Genomic DNA, 24,956 nt, shown 5'->3' with positions numbered 1-24,956 from the left:
TCTAAGCAGTTTTTCCTAACAAATGCAAGATATAGCATGGGCTATCTCCGCAAGGAAACTTCAGATGTGCAAAAGTCATCGTTTTTTCATCTTCGGGGAGGCAGGGGAACAGGAATATGTGTTTGTTTTGCGAATTTTCGCTCTATCTGCATTGGGCACTTTTCATGCTATAAGCAGTTTTTCCTAACAAATGCAAGATATAATATGGGCTATCTCCGCAAGGAAACTTCATATCTGCAAAAGTCATGGTTTTTTGGTCTTTGGGGAGGCAGGGGAACAGGAATATGTGTTTGTTTTTCGAATTTGAGCTCTTTCTGCAATGGGCACTTTTCATACTATAAGCGGTTTTTCCTAACAAATGCGGGATATAGCATGGGCTCTCTCCGCAAGGAAACATCAGATCTGCAAAACTCATGGTTATTTGGTGTTCAGTGAGCCGGGGGAACATGAATACGTGTTTGTTTTTCGAATTTGAGCTCTTTCTGCAATGGGCACTTTTCATGCTCTAAGCAGTTTTTCCTAACAAATGCAAGATATAGCATGGGCTATCTCCGCAAGGAAACTTCAGATGTGCAAAAGTCATGGTTTTTTAGTCTTCGGGGAGGCAGGGGAATAGGAATATGTGTTTATTTTTCGAATTTGAGCTCTTTCTGCAATGGGCACTTTTCATGCTCTAAGCAGTTTTTCCTAACAAATGCAAGATATAGCATGGGCAATCTCCGCAAGGAAACATCAGATCTGCAAAAGTCATGGTTTTTTTGTCTTCGGGGAGGCAGGGGAACAGGAATATGTGTTTGTTTTGCGAATTTGAGCTCTATCTGCAATGGGCACTTTTCATGCTATAAGCAGTTTTTCCTAACAAATGCAAGATATAACATGGGCTATCTCCGCAAGGAAACTTCATATCTGCAAAAGTCATGATTTTTTGGTCTTTGGGGAGGCAGGGGAACAGGAATATGTGTTTGTTTTTCGAATTTGAGCTCTTTCTGCAATGGGCACTTTTCATACTATAAGCGGTTTTTCCTAACAAATGCGGGATATAGCATGGGCTCTCTCCGCAAGGAAACATCAGATCTGCAAAACTCATGGTTTTTTGGTGTTCAGTGAGCCGGGGGAACATGAATACGTGTTTGTTTTTCGAATTTGAGCTCTATCTGCAATGGGCACTTTTCATGCTCTAAGCAGTTTTTCCTAACAAATGCAAGATATAGCATGGGCTATCTCCGCAAGGAAACTTCAGATGTGCAAAAGTCATGGTTTTTTCATCTTCGGGGAGGCAGGGGAACAGGAATATGTGTTTGTTTTGCGAATTTGAGCTCTATCTGCATTGGGCACTTTTCATGCTATAAGCAGTTTTTCCTAACAAATGCAAGATATAACATGGGCTATCTCCGCAAGGAAACTTCATATCTGCAAAAGTCATGGTTTTTTGGTCTTTGGGGAGGCAGGGGAACAGGAATATGTGTTTGTTTTTCGAATTTGAGCTCTATCTGCATTGGGCACTTTTCATGCTATAAGCCGTTTTTCCTAACAAATGCAAGATATAACATGGACTATCTCCGCAAGGAAACGTCAGATCTGCAAAACTCATGGTTTTTTGGTGTTCAGTGAGCCGGAGGAACATGAATACGTGTTTGTTTTTCGAATTTGAGCTCTTTCTGCAATGGGCACTTTTCATGCTCTAAGCAGTTTTTCCTAACAAATGCAAGATATAGCATGGGCTATCTCCGCAAGGAAACTTCAGATGTGCAAAAGTCATCGTTTTTTCATCTTCGGGGAGGCAGGGGAACAGGAATATGTGTTTGTTTTGCGAATTTTAGCTCTATCTGCATTGGGCACTTTTCATGCTATAAGCAGTTTTTCCTAACAAATGCAAGATATAATATGGGCTATCTCCGCAAGGAAACTTCATATCTGCAAAAGTCATGGTTTTTTGGTCTTTGGGGAGGCAGGGGAACAGGAATATGTGTTTGTTTTTCGAATTTGAGCTCTTTCTGCAATGGGCACTTTTCATACTATAAGCGGTTTTTCCTAACAAATGCGGGATATAGCATGGGCTCTCTCCGCAAGGAAACATCAGATCTGCAAAACTCATGGTTATTTGGTGTTCAGTGAGCCGGGGGAACATGAATACGTGTTTGTTTTTCGAATTTGAGCTCTTTCTGCAATGGGCACTTTTCATGCTCTAAGCAGTTTTTCCTAACAAATGCAAGATATAGCATGGGCTATCTCCGCAAGGAAACTTCAGATGTGCAAAAGTCATGGTTTTTTAGTCTTCGGGGAGGCAGGGGAATAGGAATATGTGTTTATTTTTCGAATTTGAGCTCTTTCTGCAATGGGCACTTTTCATACTATAAGCAGTTTTTCCTAACAAATGCAAGATATAGCATGGGATATCTCCGCAAGGAAACTTCAGATCTGCAAAAGTCATGGTTTTTTTGTCTTCGGGGAGGCAGGGGAACATGAATATGTGTTTGTTTTGCGAATTTGAGCTCTATCTGCAATGGGCACTTTTCATGCTATAAGCAGTTTTTACTAACAAATGCAAGATATAACATGGGCTCTCTCCGCAAGGAAACATCAGATCTGCAAAACCCATGGTTTTTTTGTGTTCAGTGAGCCGGGGGAACATGAATATGTGTTTGTTTTTCGAATTTGAGCTCTATCTGCAATGGGCACTTTTCATGCTCTAAGCAGTTTTTCCTAACAAATGCAAGATATAGCATGGGCTATCTCCGCAAGGAAACTTCAGATGTGCAAAAGTCATGGCTTTTTCATCTTCGGGGAGGCAGGGGAACAGGAATATGTGTTTGTTTTGCGAATTTGAGCTCTATCTGCATTGGGCACTTTTCATGCTATAAGCAGTTTTTCCTAACAAATGCAAGATATAACATGGGCTATCTCCGCAAGGAAACTTCACATCTGCAAAAGTCATGGTTTTTTGGTCTTTGGGGAGGCAGGGGAACAGGAATATGTGTTTGTTTTTCGAATTTGAGCTCTTTCTGCAATGGGCACTTTTCATACTATAAGCAGTTTTTCCTAACAAATGCGGGATATAGCATGGGCTATCTCCGCAAGGAAACTTCAGATCTGCAAAAGTCATGGTTTTTTCATCTTCGGGGAGGCAGGGGAACAGGAATATGTGTTTGTTTTTCGAATTTGAGCTCTATCTGCATTGGGCACTTTTCATGCTATAAGCCGTTTTTCCTAACAAATGCAAGATATAACATGGACTATCTCCGCAAGGAGACATCAGATCTGCAAAACTCATGGTTTTTTGGTGTTCAGTGAGCCGGGGGAACATGAATACGTGTTTGTTTTTCGAATTTGAGCTCTTTCTGCAATGGGCACTTTTCATGCTCTAAGCAGTTTTTCCTAACAAATGCAAGATATAGCATGGGCTCTCTCCGCAAGGAAACATCAGATCTGCAAAACCCATGGTTTTTTTGTGTTCAGTGAGCCGGGGGAACATGAATATGTGTTTGTTTTTCGAATTTGAGCTCTATCTGCAATGGGCACTTTTCATGCTCTAAGCAGTTTTTCCTAACAAATGCAAGATATAGCATGGGCTATCTCCGCAAGGAAACTTCAGATGTGCAAAAGTCATGGCTTTTTCATCTTCGGGGAGGCAGGGGAACAGGAATATGTGTTTGTTTTGCGAATTTGAGCTCTATCTGCATTGGGCACTTTTCATGCTATAAGCAGTTTTTCCTAACAAATGCAAGATATAACATGGGCTATCTCCGCAAGGAAACTTCACATCTGCAAAAGTCATGGTTTTTTGGTCTTTGGGGAGGCAGGGGAACAGGAATATGTGTTTGTTTTTCGAATTTGAGCTCTTTCTGCAATGGGCACTTTTCATACTATAAGCAGTTTTTCCTAACAAATGCGGGATATAGCATGGGCTATCTCCGCAAGGAAACTTCAGATCTGCAAAAGTCATGGTTTTTTCATCTTCGGGGAGGCAGGGGAACAGGAATATGTGTTTGTTTTTCGAATTGAGCTCTATCTGCATTGGGCACTTTTCATGCTATAAGCCGTTTTTCCTAACAAATGCAAGATATAACATGGACTATCTCCGCAAGGAGACATCAGATCTGCAAAACTCATGGTTTTTTGGTGTTCAGTGAGCCGGGGGAACATGAATACGTGTTTGTTTTTCGAATTTGAGCTCTTTCTGCAATGGGCACTTTTCATGCTCTAAGCAGTTTTTCCTAACAAATGCAAGATATAGCATGGGCTATCTCCGCAAGGAAACTTCAGATGTGCAAAAGTCATCGTTTTTTCATCTTCGGGGAGGCAGGGGAAAAGGAATATGTGTTTGTTTTGCGAATTTTAGCTCTATCTGCATTGGGCACTTTTCATGCTATAAGCAGTTTTTCCTAACAAATGCAAGATATAATATGGGCTATCTCCGCAAGGAAACTTCATATCTGCAAAAGTCATGGTTTTTTGGTCTTTGGGGAGGCAGGGGAACAGGAATATGTGTTTGTTTTTCGAATTTGAGCTCTTTCTGCAATGGGCACTTTTCATACTATAAGCGGTTTTTCCTAACAAATGCGGGATATAGCATGGGCTCTCTCCGCAAGGAAACATCAGATCTGCAAAACTCATGGTTATTTGGTGTTCAGTGAGCCGGGGGAACATGAATACGTGTTTGTTTTTCGAATTTGAGCTCTTTCTGCAATGGGCACTTTTCATGCTCTAAGCAGTTTTTCCTAACAAATGCAAGATATAGCATGGGCTATCTCCGCAAGGAAACTTCAGATGTGCAAAAGTCATGGTTTTTTAGTCTTCGGGGAGGCAGGGGAATAGGAATATGTGTTTATTTTTCGAATTTGAGCTCTTTCTGCAATGGGCACTTTTCATACTATAAGCAGTTTTTCCTAACAAATGCGGGATATAGCATGGGCTATCTCCGCAAGGAAACTTCAGATCTGCAAAAGTCATGGTTTTTTCATCTTCGGGGAGGCAGGGGAACAGGAATATGTGTTAGTTTTTCGAATTTGAGCTCTATCTGCATTGGGCACTTTTCATGCTATAAGCCGTTTTTCCTAACAAATGCAAGATATAACATGGGCTATCTCCGCAAGGAGACATCAGATCTGCAAAACTCATGGTTTGTTGGTGTTCAGTCAGCCGGGGGAACATGAATACGTGTTTGTTTTTCGAATTTGAGCTCTTTCTGCAATGGGCACTTTTCATGCTCTAAGCAGTTTTTCCTAACAAATGCAAGATATAGCATGGGCTATCTCCGCAAGGAAACTTCAGATGTGCAAAAGTCATGGTTTTTTCATCTTCGGGGAGGCAGGGGAACAGGAATATGTGTTTGTTTTGCGAATTTGAGCTCTATCTGCATTGGGCACTTTTCATGCTAAAAGCAGTTTTTCCTAACAAATGCAAGATATAACATAGGCTATCTCCGCAAGGAAACTTCATATCTGCAAAAGTCATGGTTTTTTGGTCTTTGGGGAGGCAGGGGAACAGGAATATGTGTTTGTTTTTCGAATTTGAGCTCTTTCTGCATTGGGCACTTTTCATACTATAAGCGGTTTTTCCTAACAAATGCGGGATATAGCATGGGCAATCTCCGCAAGGAAACATCAAATCTGCAAACGTCATGGTTTTTTTTGTCTTCGGGGAGGCAGGGGAACAGGAATATGTGTTTGTTTTGCGAATTTGAGCTCTATCTGCAATGGGCACTTTTCATGCTATAAGCAGTTTTTCCTAACAAATGCAAGATATAACATGGGCTCTCTCCGCAAGGAAACATCAGATCTCCAAAACTCATGGTTTTTTGGTGTTCAGTGAGCCGGGGGAACATGAATACGTGTTTGTTTTTCGAATTTGAGCTCTTTCTGCAATGGGCACTTTTCATGCTCTAAGCAGTTTTTCCTAACAAATGCAAGATATAGCATGGGCTATCTCCGCAAGGAAACTTCACATCTGCAAAAGTCATGGTTTTTTGGTCTTTGGGGAGGAAGGGGAACAGGAATATGTGTTTGTTTTGCGAATTTGAGCTCTATCTGCATTGGGCACTTTTCATGCTCTAAGCAGTTTTTCCTAACAAATGCAAGATATAACATGGGCTATCTCCGCAAGGAAACTTCACATCTGCAAAAGTCATGGTTTTTTGGTCTTTGGGGAGGCAGGGGAACAGGAATATGTGTTTGTTTTTCGAATTTGAGCTCTTTCTGCATTGGGCACTTTTCATACTATAAGCAGTTTTTCCTAACAAATGCAAGATATAGCATGGTCTATCTCCGCAAGGAAACTTCAGATCTGCAAAAGTCATGGTTTTTTCATCTTCGGGGAGGCAGGGGAACAGGAATATGTGTTTGTTTTGCGAATTTGAGCTCTATCTGCATTGGGCACTTTTCATGCTATAAGCAGTTTTTCCTAACAAATGCAAGATATAACATGGTCTATCTCCGGAAGGAGACATCAGATCTGCAAAACTCATGGTTTTTTGGTGTTCAGTCAGCCGGGGGAACATGAATACGTGTTTGTTTTTCGAATTTGAGCTCTTTCTGCTATGGGCACTTTTCATGCTCTAAGCAGTTTTTTCTAACAAATGCAAGATATAGCATGGGATATCTCCGCAAGGAAACTTCAGATCTGCAAAAGTCATGGTTTTTTGGTGTTCAGTCAGCCGGGGGAACATGAATACGTGTTTGTTTTTCGAATTTGAGCTCTTTCTGCAATGGGCACTTTTCATGCTCTAAGCAGTTTTTCCTAACAAATGCAAGATATAGCATGGGCTATCTCCGCAAGGAAACTTCAGATGTGCAAAAGTCATGGTTGTTTCATCTTCGGGGAGGCAGGGGAACAGGAATATGTGTTTGTTTTTCGAATTTGAGCTCTTTCTGCAATGGGCACTTTTCATACTATAAGCAGTTTTTCCTAACAAATGCAAGATATAGCATGGGCAATCTGCAAGGAAACATCAGATCTGCAAAAGTCATGGTTTTTTTGTCTTCGGGGAGGCAGGGGAACAGGAATATGTGTTTGTTTTGCGAATTTGAGCTCTTTCTGCAATGGGCACTTTTCATGCTCTAAGCAGTTTTTCCTAACAAATGCAAGATATAGCATGGGCAATCTCCGCAAGGAAACTTCAGATCTGCAAAAGTCATTTTTTTTTGTGTTCGGGGAGGCAGGGGAACATGAATATGTGTGTGTTTTGCGAATTTGAGCTCTATCTGCAATGGGCACTTTTCATGCTATAAGCAGTTTTTCCTAACAAATGCGGGATATAGCATGGGCTATCACCGCAAGGAAACTTCAAATCTGCAAAAGTCATGGTTTTTTCATCTTCGGGGAGGCAGGGGAACAGGAATATGTGTTTGTTTTGCGAATTTGAGCTCTATCTGCATTGGGCACTTTTCATGCTATAAGCAGTTTTTCCTAACAAATGCAAGATATAACATGGGCTCTCTCCGCAAGGAAACATCATATATGCAAAACTCATGGTTCTTTGGTGTTCAGTGAGCCGGGGGAACATGAATACGTGTTTGTTTTTCGAATTTGAGCTCTTTCTGCAATGGGCACTTTTCATACTATAAGCAGTTTTTCCTAACAAATGCAAGATATAGCATGGGCTATCTCTGCAAGGAAACTTCAGATCTGCAAAAGTCATGGTTTTTTTGTCTTCGGGGAGGCAGGGGAACAGGAATATGTGTTTGTTTTTCGAATTTGAGCTCTTTCTGCAATGGGCACTTTTCATGCTCTAAGCAGTTTTTCCTAACAAATGCAAGATATAGCATGGGCTATCTCCGCAAGGAAACTTCAGATGTGCAAAAGTCATGGCTTTTTCATCTTCGGGGAGGCAGGGGAACAAGAATATGTGTTTGTTTTGCGAATTTGAGCTCTATCTGCATTGGGCACTTTTCATGCTCTAAGCAGTTTTTCCTAACAAATGCAAGATATAACATGGGCTATCTCCGCAAGGAAACTTCACATCTGCAAAAGTCATGGTTTTTTGGTCTTTGGGGAGGCAGGGGAACAGGAATATGTGTTTGTTTTTCGAATTTGAGCTCTTTCTGCAATGGGCACTTTTCATACTATAAGCAGTTTTTCCTAACAAATGCGGGATATAGCATGGGCTATCTCCGCAAGGAAACTTCATATCTGCAAAAGTCATGGTTTTTTGGTCTTTGGGGAGGCAGGGGAACAGGAATATGTGTTTGTTTTTCGAATTTGAGCTCTATCTGCATTGGGCACTTTTCATGCTATAAGCCGTTTTTCCTAACAAATGCAAGATATAACATGGGCTATCTCTGCAAGGAGACATCAGATCTGCAAAACTCATGGTTTTTTGGTGTTCAGTGAGCCGGGGGAACATGAATACGTGTTTGTTTTTCGAATTTGAGCTCTTTCTGCAATGGGCACTTTTCATGCTCTAAGCAGTTTTTCCTAACAAATGCAAGATATAGCATGGGCTATCTCCGCAAGGAAACTTCAGATGTGCAAAAGTCATCGTTTTTTCATCTTCGGGGAGGCAGGGGAACAGGAATATGTGTTTGTTTTGCGAATTTTAGCTCTATCTGCATTGGGCACTTTTCATGCTATAAGCAGTTTTTCCTAACAAATGCAAGATATAATATGGGCTATCTCCGCAAGGAAACTTCATATCTGCAAAAGTCATGGTTTTTTGGTCTTTGGGGAGGCAGGGGAACAGGAATATGTGTTTGTTTTTCGAATTTGAGCTCTTTCTGCAATGGGCACTTTTCATACTATAAGCGGTTTTTCCTAACAAATGCGGGATATAGCATGGGCTCTCTCCGCAAGGAAACATCAGATCTGCAAAACTCATGGTTATTTGGTGTTCAGTGAGCCGGGGGAACATGAATACGTGTTTGTTTTTCGAATTTGAGCTCTTTCTGCAATGGGCACTTTTCATGCTCTAAGCAGTTTTTCCTAACAAATGCAAGATATAGCATGGGATATCTCCGCAAGGAAACTTCAGATCTGCAAAAGTCATGGTTTTTTTGTCTTCGGGGAGGCAGGGGAACATGAATATGTGTTTGTTTTGCGAATTTGAGCTCTATCTGCAATGGGCACTTTTCATGCTATAAGCAGTTTTTCTTAACAAATGCAAGATATAACATGGGCTCTCTCCGCAAGGAAACATCAGATCTCCAAAACTCATGGTTTTTTGGTGTTCAGTGAGCCGGGGGAACATGAATACGTGTTTGTTTTTCGAATTTGAGCTCTTTCTGCAATGGGCACTTTTCATGCTCTAAGCAGTTTTTCCTAACAAATGCAAGATATAGCATGGGCTATCTCCGCAAGGAAACTTCAGATGTGCAAAAGTCATGGTTTTTTCATCTTCGGGGAGGCAGGGGAACAGGAATATGTGTTTGTTTTGCGAATTTGAGCTCTATCTGCATTGGGCACTTTTCATGCTAAAAGCAGTTTTTCCTAACAAATGCAAGATATAACATAGGCTATCTCCGCAAGGAAACTTCATATCTGCAAAAGTCATGGTTTTTTGGTCTTTGGGGAGGCAGGGGAACAGGAATATGTGTTTGTTTTTCGAATTTGAGCTCTTTCTGCATTGGGCACTTTTCATACTATAAGCGGTTTTTCCTAACAAATGCGGGATATAGCATGGGCAATCTCCGCAAGGAAACATCAAATCTGCAAACGTCATGGTTTTTTTTTGTCTTCGGGGAGGCAGGGGAACAGGAATATGTGTTTGTTTTGCGAATTTGAGCTCTATCTGCAATGGGCACTTTTCATGCTATAAGCAGTTTTTCCTAACAAATGCAAGATATAACATGGGCTCTCTCCGCAAGGAAACATCAGATCTCCAAAACTCATGGTTTTTTGGTGTTCAGTGAGCCGGGGGAACATGAATACGTGTTTGTTTTTCGAATTTGAGCTCTTTCTGCAATGGGCACTTTTCATGCTCTAAGCAGTTTTTCCTAACAAATGCAAGATATAGCATGGGCTATCTCCGCAAGGAAACTTCACATCTGCAAAAGTCATGGTTTTTTGGTCTTTGGGGAGGAAGGGGAACAGGAATATGTGTTTGTTTTTCGAATTTGAGCTCTTTCTGCATTGGGCACTTTTCATACTATAAGCAGTTTTTCCTAACAAATTCAAGATATAGCATGGTCTATCTCCGCAAGGAAACTTCAGATCTGCAAAAGTCATGGTTTTTTCATCTTCGGGGAGGCAGGGGAACAGGAATATGTGTTTGTTTTGCGAATTTGAGCTCTATCTGCATTGGGCACTTTTCATGCTATAAGCAGTTTTTCCTAACAAATGCAAGATATAACATGGTCTATCTCCGGAAGGAGACATCAGATCTGCAAAACTCATGGTTTTTTGGTGTTCAGTCAGCCGGGGGAACATGAATACGTGTTTGTTTTTCGAATTTGAGCTCTTTCTGCAATGGGCACTTTTCATGCTCTAAGCAGTTTTTCCTAACAAATGCAAGATATAGCATGGGCTATCTCCGCAAGGAAACTTCAGATGTGCAAAAGTCATGGTTTTTTCATCTTCGGGGAGGCAGGGGAACAGGAATATGTGTTTGTTTTGCGAATTTGAGCTCTATCTGCATTGGGCACTTTTCATGCTAAAAGCAGTTTTTCCTAACAAATGCAAGATATAACATAGGCTATCTCCGCAAGGAAACTTCATATCTGCAAAAGTCATGGTTTTTTGGTCTTTGGGGAGGCAGGGGAACAGGAATATGTGTTTGTTTTTCGAATTTGAGCTCTTTCTGCATTGGGCACTTTTCATACTATAAGCGGTTTTTCCTAACAAATGCGGGATATAGCATGGGCAATCTCCGCAAGGAAACATCAAATCTGCAAACGTCATGGTTTTTTTTTGTCTTCGGGGAGGCAGGGGAACAGGAATATGTGTTTGTTTTGCGAATTTGAGCTCTATCTGCAATGGGCACTTTTCATGCTATAAGCAGTTTTTCCTAACAAATGCAAGATATAACATGGGCTCTCTCCGCAAGGAAACATCAGATCTCCAAAACTCATGGTTTTTTGGTGTTCAGTGAGCCGGGGGAACATGAATACGTGTTTGTTTTTCGAATTTGAGCTCTTTCTGCAATGGGCACTTTTCATGCTCTAAGCAGTTTTTCCTAACAAATGCAAGATATAGCATGGGCTATCTCCGCAAGGAAACTTCACATCTGCAAAAGTCATGGTTTTTTGGTCTTTGGGGAGGAAGGGGAACAGGAATATGTGTTTGTTTTTCGAATTTGAGCTCTTTCTGCATTGGGCACTTTTCATACTATAAGCAGTTTTTCCTAACAAATTCAAGATATAGCATGGTCTATCTCCGCAAGGAAACTTCAGATCTGCAAAAGTCATGGTTTTTTCATCTTCGGGGAGGCAGGGGAACAGGAATATGTGTTTGTTTTGCGAATTTGAGCTCTATCTGCATTGGGCACTTTTCATGCTATAAGCAGTTTTTCCTAACAAATGCAAGATATAACATGGTCTATCTCCGGAAGGAGACATCAGATCTGCAAAACTCATGGTTTTTTGGTGTTCAGTCAGCCGGGGGAACATGAATACGTGTTTGTTTTTCGAATTTGAGCTCTTTCTGCTATGGGCACTTTTCATGCTCTAAGCAGTTTTTCCTAACAAATGCAAGATATAGCATGGGATATCTCCGCAAGGAAACTTCAGATCTGCAAAAGTCATGGTTTTTTGGTGTTCAGTCAGCCGGGGGAACATGAATACGTGTTTGTTTTTCGAATTTGAGCTCTTTCTGCAATGGGCACTTTTCATGCTCTAAGCAGTTTTTCCTAACAAATGCAAGATATAGCATGGGCTATCTCCGCAAGGAAACTTCAGATGTGCAAAAGTCATGGTTTTTTCATCTTCGGGGAGGCAGGGGAACAGGAATATGTGTTTGTTTTTCGAATTTGAGCTCTTTCTGCAATGGGCACTTTTCATACTATAAGCAGTTTTTCCTAACAAATGCAAGATATAGCATGGGCAATCTGCAAGGAAACATCAGATCTGCAAAAGTCATGGTTTTTTTGTCTTCGGGGAGGCAGGGGAACAGGAATATGTGTTTGTTTTGCGAATTTGAGCTCTTTCTGCAATGGGCACTTTTCATGCTCTAAGCAGTTTTTCCTAACAAATGCAAGATATAGCATGGGCAATCTCCGCAAGGAAACTTCAGATCTGCAAAAGTCATTTTTTTTTTGTGTTCGGGGAGGCAGGGGAACATGAATATGTGTGTGTTTTGCGAATTTGAGCTCTATCTGCAATGGGCACTTTTCATGCTATAAGCAGTTTTTCCTAACAAATGCGGGATATAGCATGGGCTATCACCGCAAGGAAACTTCAAATCTGCAAAAGTCATGGTTTTTTCATCTTCGGGGAGGCAGGGGAACAGGAATATGTGTTTGTTTTGCGAATTTGAGCTCTATCTGCATTGGGCACTTTTCATGCTATAAGCAGTTTTTCCTAACAAATGCAAGATATAACATGGGCTCTCTCCGCAAGGAAACATCATATCTGCAAAACTCATGGTTCTTTGGTGTTCAGTGAGCCGGGGGAACATGAATACGTGTTTGTTTTTCGAATTTGAGCTCTTTCTGCAATGGGCACTTTTCATACTATAAGCAGTTTTTCCTAACAAATGCAAGATATAGCATGGGCTATCTCTGCAAGGAAACTTCAGATCTGCAGAAGTCATGGTTTTTTTGTCTTCGGGGAGGCAGGGGAACAGGAATATGTGTTTGTTTTTCGAATTTGAGCTCTTTCTGCAATGGGCACTTTTCATGCTCTAAGCAGTTTTTCCTAACAAATGCAAGATATAGCATGGGCTATCTCCGCAAGGAAACTTCAGATGTGCAAAAGTCATGGCTTTTTCATCTTCGGGGAGGCAGGGGAACAAGAATATGTGTTTGTTTTGCGAATTTGAGCTCTATCTGCATTGGGCACTTTTCATGCTCTAAGCAGTTTTTCCTAACAAATGCAAGATATAACATGGGCTATCTCCGCAAGGAAACTTCACATCTGCAAAAGTCATGGTTTTTTGGTCTTTGGGGAGGCAGGGGAACAGGAATATGTGTTTGTTTTTCGAATTTGAGCTCTTTCTGCAATGGGCACTTTTCATACTATAAGCAGTTTTTCCTAACAAATGCGGGATATAGCATGGGCTATCTCCGCAAGGAAACTTCATATCTGCAAAAGTCATGGTTTTTTGGTCTTTGGGGAGGCAGGGGAACAGGAATATGTGTTTGTTTTTCGAATTTGAGCTCTATCTGCATTGGGCACTTTTCATGCTATAAGCCGTTTTTCCTAACAAATGCAAGATATAACATGGGCTATCTCTGCAAGGAGACATCAGATCTGCAAAACTCATGGTTTTTTGGTGTTCAGTGAGCCGGGGGAACATGAATACGTGTTTGTTTTTCGAATTTGAGCTCTTTCTGCAATGGGCACTTTTCATGCTCTAAGCAGTTTTTCCTAACAAATGCAAGATATAGCATGGGCTATCTCCGCAAGGAAACTTCAGATGTGCAAAAGTCATCGTTTTTTCATCTTCGGGGAGGCAGGGGAACAGGAATATGTGTTTGTTTTGCGAATTTTAGCTCTATCTGCATTGGGCACTTTTCATGCTATAAGCAGTTTTTCCTAACAAATGCAAGATATAATATGGGCTATCTCCGCAAGGAAACTTCATATCTGCAAAAGTCATGGTTTTTTGGTCTTTGGGGAGGCAGGGGAACAGGAATATGTGTTTGTTTTTCGAATTTGAGCTCTTTCTGCAATGGGCACTTTTCATACTATAAGCGGTTTTTCCTAACAAATGCGGGATATAGCATGGGCTCTCTCCGCAAGGAAACATCAGATCTGCAAAACTCATGGTTATTTGGTGTTCAGTGAGCCGGGGGAACATGAATACGTGTTTGTTTTTCGAATTTGAGCTCTTTCTGCAATGGGCACTTTTCATGCTCTAAGCAGTTTTTCCTAACAAATGCAAGATATAGCATGGGATATCTCCGCAAGGAAACTTCAGATCTGCAAAAGTCATGGTTTTTTTGTCTTCGGGGAGGCAGGGGAACATGAATATGTGTTTGTTTTGCGAATTTGAGCTCTATCTGCAATGGGCACTTTTCATGCTATAAGCAGTTTTTCCTAACAAATGCAAGATATAACATGGGCTCTCTCCGCAAGGAAACATCAGATCTCCAAAACTCATGGTTTTTTGGTGTTCAGTGAGCCGGGGGAACATGAATACGTGTTTGTTTTTCGAATTTGAGCTCTTTCTGCAATGGGCACTTTTCATGCTCTAAGCAGTTTTTCCTAACAAATGCAAGATATAGCATGGGCTATCTCCTCAAGGAAACTTCACATCTGCAAAAGTCATGATTTTTTGGTCTTTGGGGAGGAAGGGGAACAGGAATATGTGTTTGTTTTGCGAATTTGAGCTCTATCTGCATTGGGCACTTTTCATGCTCTAAGCAGTTTTTCCTAACAAATGCAAGATATAACATGGGCTATCTCCGCAAGGAAACTTCACATCTGCAAAAGTCATGGTTTTTTGGTCTTTGGGGAGGCAGGGGAACAGGAATATGTGTTTGTTTTTCGAATTTGAGCTCTTTCTGCAATGGACACTTTTCATACTATAAGCAGTTTTTCCTAACAAATGCAAGATATAGCATGGTCTATCTCCGCAAGGAAACTTCAGATCTGCAAAAGTCATGGTTTTTTCATCTTCGGGGAGGCAGGGGAACAGGAATAAGTGTTTGTTTTTCGAATTTGAGCTCTATCTGCATTGGGCACTTTTCATGCTATAAGCAGTTTTTCCTAACAAATGCAAGATATAACATGGTCTATCTCCGGAAGGAGACATCAGATCTGCAAAACTCATGGTTTTTTGGTGTTCAGTCAGCCGGGGGAACATGAATACGTGTTTGTTTTTCGAATTTGAGCTCTTTCTGCTATGGGCACTTTTCATGCTCTAAGCAGTTTTTCCAAACAAATGCAAGATATAGCATGGGATATCTCCGCAAGGAAACTTCAGATCTGCAAAAGTCATGGTTTTTTGGTGTTCAGTCAGCCGGGGGAACATGAATACGTGTTTGTTTTTCGAATTTGAGCTCTTTCTGCAATGGGCACTTTTCATGCTCTAAGCAGTTTTTCCTAACAAATGCAAGATATAGCATGGGCTATCTCCGCAAGGAAACTTCAGATCTGCAAAAGTCATGGTTTTTTTGTCTTCGGTGAGGCAGGGGAACATGAATATGTGTTTGTTTTGCGAATTTGAGCTCTATGTGCAATGGGCACTTTTCATGCTATAAGCAGTTTTTACTAACAAATGCAAGATATAACATGGGCAATCTCCGCAAGGAAACATCAGATCTGCAAACGTCATGGTTTTTTTTGTCTTCGGGGAGGCAGGGGAACAGGAATATGTGTTTGTTTTGCGAATTTGAGCTCTATCTGCAATGGGCACTTTTCATGCTATAAGCAGTTTTTCCTAACAAATGCAAGATATAACATGGGCTCTCTCCGCAAGGAAACATCAGATCTCCAAAACTCATGGTTTTTTGGTGTTCAGTGAGCCGGGGGAACATGAATACGTGTTTGTTTTTCGAATTTGAGCTCTTTCTGCAATGGGCACTTTTCATGCTCTAAGCAGTTTTTCCTAACAAATGCAAGATATAGCATGGGCTATCTCCGCAAGGAAACTTCACATCTGCAAAAGTCATGGTTTTTTGGTCTTTGGGGAGGAAGGGGAACAGGAATATGTGTTTGTTTTGTGAATTTGAGCTCTATCTGCATTGGGCACTTTTCATGCTCTAAGCAGTTTTTCCTAACAAATGCAAGATATAACATGGGCTATCTCCGCAAGGAAACTTCACATCTGCAAAAGTCATGGTTTTTTGGTCTTTGGGGAGGCAGGGGAACAGGAATACGTGTTTGTTTTTCGAATTTGAGCTCTTTCTGCTATGGGCACTTTTCATGCTCTAAGCAGTTTTTCCTAACAAATGCAAGATATAGCATGGGATATCTCCGCAAGGAAACTTCAGATCTGCAAAAGTCATGGTTTTTTGGTGTTCAGTCAGCCGGGGGAACATGAATACGTGTTTGTTTTTCGAATTTGAGCTCTTTCTGCAATGGGCACTTTTCATGCTCTAAGCAGTTTTTCCTAACAAATGCAAGATATAGCATGGGCTATCTCCGCAAGGAAACTTCAGATGTGCAAAAGTCATGGTTTTTTCATCTTTGGGGAGGCAGGGGAACAGGAATATGTGTTTGTTTTTCGAATTTGAGCTCTTTCTGCAATGGGCACTTTTCATACTATAAGCAGTTTTTCCTAACAAATGCAAGATATAGCATGTGCAATCTGCAAGGAAACATCAGATCTGCAAAAGTCATGGTTTTTTTGTCTTCGGGGAGGCAGGGGAACAGGAATATGTGTTTGTTTTGCGAATTTGAGCTCTTTCTGCAATGGGCACTTTTCATGCTCTAAGCAGTTTTTCCTAACAAATGCAAGATATAGCATGGGCAATCTCCGCAAGGAAACTTCAGATCTGCAAAAGTCATTTTTTTTTGTGTTCGGGGAGGCAGGGGAACATGAATATGTGTGTGTTTTGCGAATTTGAGCTCTATCTGCAATGGGCACTTTTCATGCTATAAACAGTTTTTCCTAACAAATGCGGGATATAGCATGGGCTATCACCGCAAGGAAACTTCAAATCTGCAAAAGTCATGGTTTTTTCATCTTCGGGGAGGCAGGGGAACAGGAATATGTGTTTGTTTTGCGAATTTGAGCTCTATCTGCATTGGGCACTTTTCATGCTATAAGCAGTTTTTCCTAACAAATGCAAGATATAACATGGGCTATCTCTGCAAGGAGACATCAGATCTGCAAAACTCATGGTTTTTTGGTGTTCAGTCAGCCGGGGGAACATGAATACGTGTTTGTTTTTCGAATTTGAGCTCTTTCTGCAATGGGCACTTTTCATGCTCTAAGCAGTTTTTCCTAACAAATGCAAGATATAGCATGGACTATCTCCGCAAGGAAACTTCAGATGTGCAAAAGTCATGGTTTTTTAGTATTCGGGGAGGCAGGGGAACAGGAATATGTGTTTGTTTTGCGAATTTGAGCTCTTTCTGCAATGGGCACTTTTCATGCTATAAGCAGTTTTTCCTAACAAATGCAAGATATAACATGGGCTCTCTCCGCAAGGAAACATCAGATCTCCAAAACTCATGGTTTTTTGGTGTTCAGTGAGCCGGGGGAACATGAATACGTGTTTGTTTTTCGAATTTGAGCTCTTTCTGCAATGGGCACTTTTCATGCTCTAAGCAGTTTTTCCTAACAAATGCAAGATATAGCATGGGCTATCTCCGCAAGGAAACTTCACATCTGCAAAAGTCATGGTTTTTTGGTCTTTGGGGAGGAAGGGGAACAGGAATATGTGTTTGTTTTGCGAATTTGAGCTCTATCTGCATTGGGCACTTTTCATGCTCTAAGCAGTTTTTCCTAACAAATGCAAGATATAACATGGGCTATCTCCGCAAGGAAACTTCACATCTGCAAAAGTCATGGTTTTTTGGTCTTTGGGGAGGCAGGGGAACAGGAATATGTGTTTGTTTTTCGAATTTGAGCTCTTTCTGCAATGGACACTTTTCATACTATAAGCAGTTTTTCCTAACAAATGCGGGATATAGCATGGTCTATCTCCGCAAGGAAATTCAGATCTGCAAAAGTCATGGTTTTTTCATCTTCGGGGAGGCAGGGGAACAGGAATATGTGTTTGTTTTGCGAATTTGAGCTCTATCTGCATTGGGCACTTTTCATGCTATAATTAGTTTTTCCTAACAAATGCAAGATATAACATGGTCTATCTCCGGAAGGAGACATCAGATCTGCAAAACTCATGGTTTTTTGGTGTTCAGTCAGCCGGGGGAACATGAATACGTGTTTGTTTTTCGAATTTGAGCTCTTTCTGCTATGGGCACTTTTCATTCTCTAAGCAGTTTTTCCTAACAAATGCAAGATATAGCATGGGATATCTCCGCAAGGAAACTTCAGATCTGCAAAAGTCATGGTTTTTTGGTGTTCAGTCAGCCGGGGGAACATGAATACGTGTTTGTTTTTCGAATTTGAGCTCTTTCTGCAATGGGCACTTTTCATGCTCTAAGCAGTTTTTCCTAACAAATGCAAGATATAGCATGGGCTATCTCCGCAAGGAAACTTCAGATGTGCAAAAGTCATGGTTTTTTCATCTTCGGGGAGGCAGGGGAACAGGAATATGTGTTTGTTTTTCGAATTTGAGCTCTTTCTGCAATGGGCACTTTTCATACTATAAGCAGTTTTTCCTAACAAATGCAAGATATTGCATGGGCAATCTGCAAGGAAACATCAGATCTGCAAAAGTCATGGTTTTTTTGTCTTCGGGGAGGCAGGGGAACAGGAATATGTGTTTGTTTTGCGAATTTGAGCTCTATCTGCAATGGGCACTTTTCATGCTATAAGCAGTTTTTCCTAACAAATGCGGGATATAGCATGGGCTATCTCCGCAAGGAAACTGCAAATCTGCAAAAGTCATGGTTTTTTCATCTTCGGGGAGGCAGGGGAACAGGAATATGTGTTTGTTTTGCGAATTTGAGCTCTATCTGCATTGGGCACTTTTCATGCTATAAGCAGTTTTTCCTAACAAATGCAAGATATAACATGGGCTATCTCTGCAAGGAAACTTCAGATCTGCAAAAGTCATGGTTGTTTTGTCTTCGGGGAGGCAGGGGAACAGGAATATGTGTTTGTTTTTCGAATTTGAGCTCTTTCTGCAATGGGCACTTTTCATGCTCTAAGCAGTTTTTCCTAACAAATGCAAGATATAGCATGGGCTATCTCCGCAAGGAAACTTCAGATGTGCAAAAGTCATGGCTTTTTCATCTTCGGGGAGGCAGGGGAACAAGAATATGTGTTTGTTTTGCGAATTTGAGCTCTATCTGCATTGGGCACTTTTCATGCTCTAAGCAGTTTTTCCTAACAAATGCAAGATATAACATGGGCTATCTCCGCAAGGAAACTTCACATCTGCAAAAGTCATGGTTTTTTGGTCTTTGGGGAGGCAGGGGAACAGGAATATGTGTTTGTTTTTCGAATTTGAGCTCTTTCTGCAATGGGCACTTTTCATGCTCTAAGCAGTTTTTCCTAACAAATGCAAGATATAGCATGGACTATCTCCGCAAGGAAACTTCAGATGTGCAAAAGTCATGGTTTTTTAGTCTTCGGGGAGGCAGGGGAATAGGAATATGTGTTTGTTTTTCGAATTTGAGCTCTTTCTGCAATGGGCACTTTTCATACTATAAGCAGTTTTTCCTAACAAATGCGGGATATAGCATGGGCTCTCTCCGCAAGGAAACATCAGATCTGCAAAACTCATGGTTTTTTGGTGTTCAGTGAGCCGGGGGAACATGAATACGTGTTTGTTTTTCGAATTTGAGCTCTTTCTGCAATGGGCACTTTTCATGCTCTAAGCAGTTTTTCCTAACAAATGCAAGATATAGCATGGGCTATCTCCGCAAGGAAACTTCAGATGTGCAAAAGTCATGGTTTTTTCATCTTCGGGGAGGCAGGGGAACAGGAATATGTGTTTGTTTTGCGAATTTGAGCTCTATCTGCATTGGGCACTTTTCATGCTAAAAGCAGTTTTTCCTAACAAATGCAAGATATAACATGGGCTATCTCCGCAAGGAAACTTCATATCTGCAAAAGTCATGGTTTTTTGGTCTTTGGGGAGGCAGGGGAACAGGAATATGTGTTTGTTTTTCGAATTTGAGCTCTTTCTGCAATGGGCACTTTTCATGCTCTAAGCAGTTTTTCCTAACAAATGCAAGATATAGCATGGGCAATCTCCGCAAGGAAACTTCAGATCTGCAAAAGTCATTTTTTTTTGTGTTCGGGGAGGCAGGGGAACATGAATACGTGTTTGTTTTTCGAATTTGAGCTCTTTCTGCAATGGGCACTTTTCATGCTCTAAGCAGTTTTTCCTAACAAATGCAAGATATAGCATGGGGTCTCTCCGCAAGGAAACATCAGATCTGCAAAACTCATGGTTTTTTGGTGTTCAGTGAGCCGGGGGAACATGAATACGTGTTTGTTTTTCGAATTTGAGCTCTTTCTGCAATGGGCACTTTTCATGCTCTAAGCAGTTTTTCCTAACAAATGCAAGATATAGCATGGGCTATCTCCGCAAGGAAACTTCACATCTGCAAAAGTCATGGTTTTTTGGTCTTTGGGGAGGCAGGGGAACAGGAATATGTGTTTGTTTTTCGAATTTGAGCTCTTTCTGCAATGGGCACTTTTCATACTTTAAGCAGTTTTTCCTAACAAATGCGGGATATAGCATGGGCTATCTCCGCAAGGAAACTTCAGATCTGCAAAAGTCATGGTTTTTTCATCTTCGCGGAGGAAGGGGAACAGGAATATGTGTTTGTTTTGCGAATTTGAGCTCTATCTGCATTGGGCACTTTTCATGCTATCAGCAGTTTTTCCTAACAAATGCAAGATATAACATGGGCTATCTCTGGAAGGAGACATCAGATCTGCAAAACTCATGGTTTTTTGGTGTTCAGTCAGCCGGGGGAACATGAATACGTGTTTGTTTTTCGAATTTGAGCTCTTTCTGCTATGGGCACTTTTCATGCTCTAAGCAGTTTTTCCTAACAAATGCAAGATATAGCATGGGATATCTCCGCAAGGAAACTTCAGATCTGCAAAAGTCATGGTTTTTTGGTGTTCAGTCAGCCGGGGGAACATGAATACGTGTTTGTTTTTCGAATTTGAGCTCTTTCTGCAATGGGCACTTTTCATGCTCTAAGCAGTTTTTCCTAACAAATGCAAGATATAGCATGGGCTATCTCCGCAAGGAAACTTCAGATGTGCAAAAGTCATGGTTTTTTCATCTTCGGGGAGGCAGGGGAACAGGAATATGTGTTTGTTTTTCGAATTTGAGCTCTTTCTGCAATGGGCACTTTTCATACTATAAGCAGTTTTTCCTAACAAATGCAAGATATAGCATGGGCAATCTCTGCAAGGAAACATCAGATCTGCAAAAGTCATGGTTTTTTTGTCTTCGGGGAGGCAGGGGAACAGGAATATGTGTTTGTTTTGCGAATTTGAGCTCTTTCTGCAATAGGCACTTTTCATGCTCTAAGCAGTTTTTCCTAACAAATGCAAGATATAGCATGGGCAATCTCCGCAAGGAAACTTCAGATCTGCAAAAGTCATTTTTTTTTTTGTGTTCGGGGAGGCAGGGGAACATGAATACGTGTTTGTTTTTCGAATTTGAGCTCTTTCTGCAATGGGCACTTTTCATGCTCTAAGCAGTTTTTCCTAACAAATGCAAGATATAGCATGGGCTATCTCCGCAAGGAAACTTCAGATGTGCAAAAGTCATGGCTTTTTCATCTTCGGGGAGGCAGGGGAACAGGAATATGTGTCTGTTTTGCGAATTTGAGCTCTATCTGCATTGGGCACTTTTCATGCTATAAGCAGTTTTTCCTAACAAATGCAAGATATAACATGGGCTATCTCCGCAAGGAAACTTCACATCTGCAAAAGTCATGGTTTTTTGGTCTTTGGGGAGGCAGGGGAACAGGAATATGTGTTTGTTTTTCGAATTTGAGCTCTTTCTGCAATGGGCACTTTTCATACTATAAGCAGTTTTTCCTAACAAATGCGGGATATAGCATGGGCTATCTCCGCAAGGAAACTTCAGATCTGCAAAAGTCATGGTTTTTTCATCTTCGGGGAGGCAGGGGAACAGGAATATGTGTTTGTTTTTCGAATTTGAGCTCTATCTGCATTGGGCACTTTTCATGCTATAAGCCGTTTTTCCTAACAAATGCAAGATATAACATGGGCTATCTCCGCAAGGAGACATCAGATCTGCAAAACTCATGGTTTTTTGGTGTTCAGTCAGCCGGGGGAACATGAATACGTGTTTGTTTTTCGAATTTGAGCTCTTTCTGCAATGGGCACTTTTCATGCTCTAAGCAGTTTTTCCTAACAAATGCAAGATATAGCATGGACTATCTCCGCAAGGAAACTTCAGATGAGCAAAAGTCATGGTTTTTTGGTCTTTGGGGAGGCAGGGGAACAGGAATATGTGTTTGTTTTTCGAATTTGAGCTCTTTCTGCAATGGGCACTTTTCATACTATAAGCGGTTTTTCCTAACAAATGCGGGATATAGCATGGGCTCTCTCCGCAAGGAAACATCAGATCTGCAAAACTCATGGTTTTTTGGTGTTCAGTGAGCCGGGGGAACATGAATACGTGTTTGTTTTTCGAATTTGAGCTCTTTCTGCAATGGGCACTTTTCATGCTCTAAGCAGTTTTTCCTAACAAATGCAAGATATAGCATGGGCTATCTCCGCAAGGAAACTTCACATCTGCAAAAGTCATGGTTTTTTGGTCTTTGGGGAGGAAGGGGAACAGGAATATGTGTTTGTTTTGCGAATTTGAGCTCTATCTGCATTGGGCACTTTTCATGCTCTAAGCAGTTTTTCCTAACAAATGCAAGATATAACATGGGCTATCTCCGCAAGGAAACTTCACATCTGCAAAAGTCATGATTTTTTGGTCTTTGGGGAGGCAGGGGAACAGGAATATGTGTTTGTTTTTCGAATTTGAGCTCTTTCTGCAATGGGCACTTTTCATACTATAAGCAGTTTTTCCTAACAAATGCGGGATATAGCATGGGCTATCTCCGCAAGGAAACTTCAGATCTGCAAAAGTCATGGTTTTTTCATCTTCGGGGAGGCAGGGGAACAGGAATATGTGTTTGTTTTTCGAATTTGAGCTCTATCTGCATTGGGCACTTTTCATGCTATAAGCCGTTTTTCCTAACAAATGCAAGATATAACATGGGCTATCTCCGCAAGGAGACATCAGATCTGCAAAACTCATGGTTTTTTGGTGTTCAGTCAGCCGGGGGAACATGAATACGTGTTTGTTTTTCGAATTTGAGCTCTTTCTGCAATGGGCACTTTTCATGCTCTAAGCAGTTTTTCCTAACAAATGCAAGATATAGCATGGACTATCTCCGCAAGGAAACTTCAGATGTGCAAAAGTCATGGTTTTTTAGTCTTCGGGGAGGCAGGGGAATAGGAATATGTGTTTGCTTTTCGAATTTGAGCTCTTTCTGCAATGGGCACTTTTCATACTATAAGCGGTTTTTCCTAACAAATGCAAGATATAGCATGGGCTCTCTCCGCAAGGAAACATCAGATCTGCAAAACTCATGGTTTTTTGGTGTTCAGTGAGCCGGGGGAACATGAATACGTGTTTGTTTTTCGAATTTGAGCTCTTTCTGCAATGGGCACTTTTCATGCTCTAAGCAGTTTTTCCTAACAAATGCAAGATATAGCATGGGCAATCTCCGCAAGGAAACATCAGATCTGCAAACGTCATGGTTTTTTTTGTCTTCGGGGAGGCAGGGGAACAGGAATATGTGTTTGTTTTGCGAATTTGAGCTCTATCTGCAATGGGCACTTTTCATGCTATAAGCAGTTTTTCCTAACAAATGCAAGATATAGCATGGGCAATCTCTGCAAGGAAACATCAGATCTGCAAAAGTCATGGTTTTTTTGTCTTCGGGGAGGCAGGGGAACAGGAATATGTGTTTGTTTTGCGAATTTGAGCTCTTTCTGCAATAGGCACTTTTCATGCTCTAAGCAGTTTTTCCTAACAAATGCAAGATATAGCATGGGCAATCTCCGCAAGGAAACTTCAGATCTGCAAAAGTCATTTTTTTTTGTGTTCGGGGAGGCAGGGGAACATGAATACGTGTTTGTTTTTCGAATTTGAGCTCTTTCTGCAATGGGCACTTTTCATGCTCTAAGCAGTTTTTCCTAACAAATGCAAGATATAGCATGGGCTATCTCCGCAAGGAAACTTCAGATGTGCAAAAGTCATGGCTTTTTCATCTTCGGGGAGGCAGGGGAACAGGAATATGTGTCTGTTTTGCGAATTTGAGCTCTATCTGCATTGGGCACTTTTCATGCTATAAGCAGTTTTTCCTAACAAATGCAAGATATAACATGGGCTATCTCCGCAAGGAAACTTCACATCTGCAAAAGTCATGGTTTTTTGGTCTTTGGGGAGGCAGGGGAACAGGAATATGTGTTTGTTTTTCGAATTTGAGCTCTTTCTGCAATGGGCACTTTTCATACTATAAGCAGTTTTTCCTAACAAATGCGGGATATAGCATGGGCTATCTCCGCAAGGAAACTTCAGATCTGCAAAAGTCATGGTTTTTTCATCTTCGGGGAGGCAGGGGAACAGGAATATGTGTTTGTTTTTCGAATTTGAGCTCTATCTGCATTGGGCACTTTTCATGCTATAAGCCGTTTTTCCTAACAAATGCAAGATATAACATGGGCTATCTCCGCAAGGAGACATCAGATCTGCAAAACTCATGGTTTTTTGGTGTTCAGGCAGCCGGGGGAACATGAATACGTGTTTGTTTTTCGAATTTGAGCTCTTTCTGCAATGGGCACTTTTCATGCTCTAAGCAGTTTTTCCTAACAAATGCAAGATATAGCATGGACTATCTCCGCAAGGAAACTTCAGATGTGCAAAAGTCATGGTTTTTTAGTCTTCGGGGAGGCAGGGGAATAGGAATATGTGTTTGCTTTTCGAATTTGAGCTCTTTCTGCAATGGGCACTTTTCATACTATAAGCGGTTTTTCCTAACAAATGCAAGATATAGCATGGGCTCTCTCCGCAAGGAAACATCAGATCTGCAAAACTCATGGTTTTTTGGTGTTCAGTGAGCCGGGGGAACATGAATACGTGTTTGTTTTTCGAATTGAGCTCTTTCTGCAATGGGCACTTTTCATGCTCTAAGCAGTTTTTCCTAACAAATGCAAGATATAGCATGGGCAATCTCCGCAAGGAAACATCAGATCTGCAAACGTCATGGTTTTTTTTGTCTTCGGGG

Source organism: Vipera ursinii (genome assembly GCF_947247035.1).
Source record: "Vipera ursinii genome assembly, chromosome: Z".
Lineage (NCBI taxonomy): Eukaryota > Metazoa > Chordata > Lepidosauria > Squamata > Viperidae > Vipera > Vipera ursinii.
The sequence above is the reverse complement of the archived record's forward strand: the minus strand, read 5'-3'. Positions refer to the sequence as shown.